At 43.0% G+C, this 6,000-nt stretch overlaps 1 long non-coding RNA gene across 1 annotated transcript in view; it reads right to left on the reverse strand.

Moving 5' to 3' along the window:
- Positions 1-5,509, reverse strand: part of LOC139110980 (uncharacterized) — a 70,202-nt gene extending 64,693 nt beyond the window's left edge. Inside the window, exons 1-2 of the long non-coding RNA XR_011547130.1 lie at positions 5,225-5,509; positions 5,067-5,110 (exon numbers count right to left, since the gene is read on the reverse strand). This is a non-coding gene — a long non-coding RNA (uncharacterized lncRNA). The remainder of the gene's footprint in view (positions 1-5,066; positions 5,111-5,224) is intronic.
- Between the last annotated feature and the right edge of the window lie 491 nt (positions 5,510-6,000).

Genomic DNA, 6,000 nt, shown 5'->3' on the forward strand with positions numbered 1-6,000 from the left:
AAAAAGAAAGAGTAAGAGATAGAAAAAGGGAGAGAGAAAGAGAGAGAAAGAAGCAGAAAAAGATGAACATCCGCGGCTTTTGCCGCTAAAGACGCATAGTTCGAATTTCCCCTCGACCCCTTCTCGCCCCTTTTGCCACTCGGACGTACTCTTTCGGCTTCTTTTCCCCTCTCTCTCTCTTTTCTCTTTTTGTCCAAGAAAGACGACGTCTTCTTTTCCTCTCTTCTTCTTAGAACATCTCTTTTCTCTCTCTTTCTCTCTCTCTTTTTCCTCTTTCCTGTGCAGCATCCATCGTCTCTTCCTTCGCACTCAGCACTTCCGCCATCCCCGTAACCTATCCTACTTGTCTTTTTTTTCTCTTTCCGACCGCGAGAGAAGAAATCGGGGAAAAAGAAGGGAGGGAGCGAGAGGCGGGTGGCCTCCTCTTCTTCTCGCCACGACGTTCCTTTTTATCCGGTATGGTGGACGCGGAATAAAAGGCGAAAGCTGCTCGACTCTTTTGATGCTGCGTCTGGCTCAACAGCGCGCTTACGTGTATACGAACGTTGCTATATATCGGGTAGTCGAGAGCGATTTTGCCTTTTCTACACGCGAGATTTTTTTACGTAAAAGAAAATACATATATCTACCCCTCTAAAGAATTCTTGCTAAATCCTACGTAAAACCACTGACGATCGTCTTTTCCGTAAACATTCTAAATTTTGTAAAATTAATTTTTTTTTTTTCTAAATTTCACGACGGTTAATATTTTTTCGACACTTCTCTTCTTAAATTTGCTTTTTGCAGGGCGACGCTTAGCTCAGCCGTAACCGTGGTCGTCGTTTTTTCGCACCGACGATCGCCGTGATATACAAGGGCCGAAATTCCCCCTTTTTCCGTCTCTCGGGGCGCTTTAACCCTTTTCCTGGAAACTGCCGGCCGACGACGTTATCTTCCGCAACGTGCACGATTAATAAAACCGGGATTCGCCGCCGGTGCGGGCGACCGGTGAAGGTTTTAATCTTTTTTCCCCTTCCGCGCTAATGGCCGCTGTAGAACCCGACGCGGTATTGTGCAGGGGTTTTGGAGGATTACCACGGTCCACCTCGACAACCCGCCGGGTATATCAGGGACTCGGTGATCCTGCGAGCTACCCTCCACCCGCGCCTTCCATCCCCGCGATAGCCTGCCACGGCTGTCGCAATTGTCGAGAATCTCTCGGTTTTGCATGCAGTTTCTTGCACCCCCGAAAATTTTGCGTGAACGCGAAAGCGTGCTCTCTCTCTCTTTCTCTTTTTTTCTCACGAAAATAAAATATCGCTTTGGAATTTTGCATTATTGCGTTTCTTTCGATATATTTGATCATGCATGAAATTTTTAACTGTTATACTTCTAAATATCTCGCTATTTAAATATCTAAATGTAAGTTACGTTGTAACCAAATAATTTATTCAATATTGATTTGACTAGGCAAATTTTTAACAAATTGAATGTTGTTTTTAAATAAAAATATTTTTTCTTCTCCTAAGTATAATAATTTTCTTTAATTTAAACGACATATTTTCACAAAATCTGAATTTTAATTGTGACTTCGCTATCAATATATTAAATTCCTAAAGTTTAGAAGAGATACGCTCTTTTAATTTGCTTCCAAAACAAAAAGGAATTTTTTTGAAAGATATCGCATGCATTATTTTGCTCTGCGAGTCTTCTCTGCAATTGCCGGAAATATCTGCTGTGCGATCGAACCGATATAAAAAAAACCGCATAACTCTGGTGAAAATTGCGAGTTGTTAAAAACTAACGTTTCATACGTCGGCGGGCAATTTTTTCCGCATTCCTCGCACAATAATTTTCCGTGGCGCGCGCTGTCGCTCGAGAGTGACGTGACGATTTTTCCCTTCGCGCCTGTCATAGCTCGGCTCCCATAATACGCCCGAACCGTTACCCGCAAGTTTAAACTTTCATCGAGCGATCTCCTGACCCGACTCTGTCGCACCGATATCTCGCTTTCAGCGTTAATAGAGCGCCGCGTTTAAAAGGCACGCGTCATATTATTAACGTTAAAAGCGAGACGAAGATGCGAGAGAGAAAGAGAGAGAGAGCCAGCAGCGTTCGCCCCCGAGCGTTTTACTCAATTATTCGATGTCCATCGCGCTATACCGCGGTCGAACCTGTTTGGTTAATTCTGAATTAACGTTGCGAAATTGGAAACGCGGATATCGACGATGCAGCGTGATTTGTCGGATTTCGTAGCAATTCGTAGATACCCTTTTTTTTTTTTTTTTACCACTCAAACTATGTCAGATTTGTCAATCATTTACAAAGTTGCTTAAAAGTGCCGCAAGAGATTTTTTTTTTATTTTAACGCATCACGTTGCATATAATATTCAAAGAGTAAAAGATTACATCTATTTTATGACCCTTGCTTCCTTAATACTTGCGAGCGATGACCGCCATAATTTTGATGCCTGAGCTAGTTCAAAAAACGCGATATGTTACTAATTATACGTTATGCACGCGCCCATATATGACGTGCGGGTGTGCACATGTGCAATATAAAATGCCTACACACGATGCTATTGAAAAACCTACCGTGTATCCCTGCTACATCGACGAAATCGGCAATCCAGTGGCATTTCAGTGAAACCGAATCACTATCACTTTAGCGTTACTGAAACGCGATGCTTTTGCGCGCAATCCTAGTAATTTAGAGAGATGTTAATTCGTAAGTATTCCCGCTTGTAATCGACAAAAGTCCAGCAAACGCGGGAGCGTCTTTCCGGAGTCTTACATTTTCGCGAATGTGAATTACATAATTTAACAGTTTACCTATATCGTAGTTGCGCAATAAATAAGCACACATTACAATCGGCATTATGTTGCGTTTTTATAATTACTAGATATTACAAAGCGCGCGCGTTATTAATTTTTATTTCTTCTACGTAAAAGAAGACATTTTTACGTTTAACAATTTTTAATATCGAACTACGGGCCACGGAATTTTCAGGAGCAGGCCGTATACGTTTGTTTATCGCGTTACCACTGGATAGCGAACATCGTTATGGCTCTCGCACGCACGATGCGAGGGCATCGTCCGGCTCAGCTGACCGACCACGCAACCTACGACAATCGCGGGGACTTACGGATATCTCGGCGGCGCGTTACGCGACACGTACATATAATAATTATGTTAACCTGCATTGGATTTTATTTTCTGCACATATCAATTTTTGATGTTCATAAAAATTAAAAAAACAAACTATGCGAATTTCAATGCAATCATCGACTCATCGGATTGCGTCGTCGAGACTTGTAAGATACCGAATCGTCCCCTTTAAGTTCTCCACGTTAACGAACCGAATGGTCTCTAGAGGACTTCCGCGCGGCGATTACTGTATCGAGATGGCCCCGCCGACCCTCTGAAAACTACAATTACTTAAACGAAGGCTCACACCGGGAACGACAGCAATTACTACGCATAATTTTGCACGATGCTTTTCGCGTTTGTAGAAAGTCACCGAAAAGATAAGAAAAATTAAACGTAACGACGCTCGGTAATATAATATTAAAATTCTTTATATTTAATATTCATATATTATTTTTTATATAAAGATTGCCGTATTCTTTCTGTTTCAAAATCATGTGAAACGAGGAGCCATAAATATTTTAATTTCATTGCGAAACTTTTATTTTATTTATAAGAAATTATAAATATAATACGAATAAAGAAAAAAAAATTAATAATCGTTGAGCCATCGCGAATCCGTAATAAAAACCTTGTTTCTCTGTAAATCGCGGGATGGTTGTCGCGAAGAAGTCGCGAAGCAGACCACGGCCGATCGTGTCTGCGTGTCGGAACGATTAATTCTATCAACTCGCCGGAGTAATTAGCTCACACGCCGCTTCGCGTCTCGTCGCGTCGTCAGGAAGCAGAAGTGTACTCGCGTGCGGCGTTTCTCGTCGCCTACCCTCGCGCGATCTCTGGGAGATTTATAGGACGGTTATCGCTTGCGGCACGTTGCGTCACGTCGGCGTATCGTATCAAAATAACGGAGGCGGTCGTGCACAGTTTTTGCAGCGTGTTATCCAATTATCGGCACCGACGGGAACGACGACGACGACGCGGCCGATTAAAAGGCAGCGGCGCGAATAAATTAGCGGCGCTGTGGGCCGCCTCTTCACGCACGACGGCGCTGAGCGCGATTTATCGCGCTCGCTTGGCGCTCCCGCTTCCGTTTAATTGCCCGCGCGCCGCCGACGTTCATCTGATAAATGCGAAATCGCTGCGCGAGATTACAATTAGCCGGGCGAGCGAGCGGCTTAAACGTCTTAACAACCTCGTCGCTTTATCGCGCTGGAGAGCGCTAATGTACGAATTAGCGCCAGGCTTGTCTTTGAGATACGAAATAGAAAAAAAAAATTGCATGGGAAGAGAAACGGAGAACTTGCGTGCGCTACTTAATCGAGCATGTCCTTTTCGACAGTTAAGAGAGATATACACGATAAGAGTTCAAACGTGTGATTATATTCTCAAGAAATTATTAATCTCTTATCTTTTATAATTTTTTATAGAGAGAAAGAGACTTTTTTCTACATTAATAATTACCTACGTAGATAAATTGTTTTTCTTTTTTTTATTTTTACTTTTTTATTTTTACTCTGACGTAGTGAACGCGCGCGGGATGAAAATCCTATCTCAATAAAACGTCTAATTAACATATGTGCAGAATGACATGTGCATGCTGTTTCGAATCATGCGTTCGCGCGCCCACGCATGATTCGGATTCCAATTATGCGCGACCGGTTGACCAAGGTACCAATAAACCATATCGCTATATCGATTTCGACTAGACGAGCACGTATAGGCTTGTACACAGGACGTGGATGTCAGGGAAAACGCAAAGTGTTTCCGAATGGAAAATTAGAGAGCGATCAGTACACACATTACGAAATTTACATAAACAACCCGGTGCAACGTCAAATTTCGGTCAGTCGCCCTAAATTATACGTTTAAGCTATTCATTATTTCAAATATGGCGAACACGATAAAAATGAAAATATTGGGAGAAGATAATTCTACTCACCAATCTGCATGAGCGTCAGCGGAGTTGAAGAACTCTGCCGGTGACTGTAACATAAAAAGAACAAAATTAATGTAGACATATTAATTAGTTGATGAAATTAATAAAAAAAAAAGGTTAAAGTTTTTATTTAATATTTTATAAGAAGAATTGATTCTCACCTATGAGTTGCTCCGCCGATGCAGGATGCCCCCCGGGCCTGCTCCTCCTCTCAGTTCGGACGTCGTGACGAGCCATCCTTCCGCGCACAGGAAACTCGCGAACGCGTCCGGGTGAAGTTACAGTCCCGAAAATTACTTAACAATTTTTTCGACACTCCCGCATTAAAAAGAATCGTAAAAAAAACGCCCGGTAACTATCGGCAGCCCCGAACGACCGACGAACTGGCTGCAGTTCGTATAATTTCGAATCGGCGTGCGGCACTGAGCGATGCGACGCAGCGGAGTTTCTCTTGCTGTAACAGAAAAGTTAAAAAATTATTTTGTAGATATTAAATTAATTAAATTAATTAAATTAAATATTAAAATAATGTTAGCAAAATTTTAAAGCACTTAATTCGAAAGGAAAAATGATACTTACCCCTGGGTTGCTCCGCCGGGGCAGGATACCCTTCCTGGGCCTCCTCCTCCTCTCAGGATGTCTGCGGGATGTCGGGTTGGTCCTTCTTGAGTGGTAGAATATTATCTGAAACAGAAAAATTGTGGTTAACATACTGTTCCATTCAAGGTATTACTCAACGCGTATTGTTTTTATCTTACCGTGCGGGTGTTTTGGTTAAGGTGACCGGGCGCAAATTCCAGCGCTAGCAGAGCTAGCGCAGACCCATCCCCCTTCTCCCTGCGTTCCCCGCGCCTACAGCGTTGGCTCCCGAACCTACGCAACGCGAAGCGGCTGATTGCCGCTGGCGAGCACCCGTCCCCTTTCCCCGTGCTCCTTG

Source organism: Cardiocondyla obscurior, linkage group LG22 (assembly GCF_019399895.1).
Source record: "Cardiocondyla obscurior isolate alpha-2009 linkage group LG22, Cobs3.1, whole genome shotgun sequence".
Lineage (NCBI taxonomy): Eukaryota > Metazoa > Arthropoda > Insecta > Hymenoptera > Formicidae > Cardiocondyla > Cardiocondyla obscurior.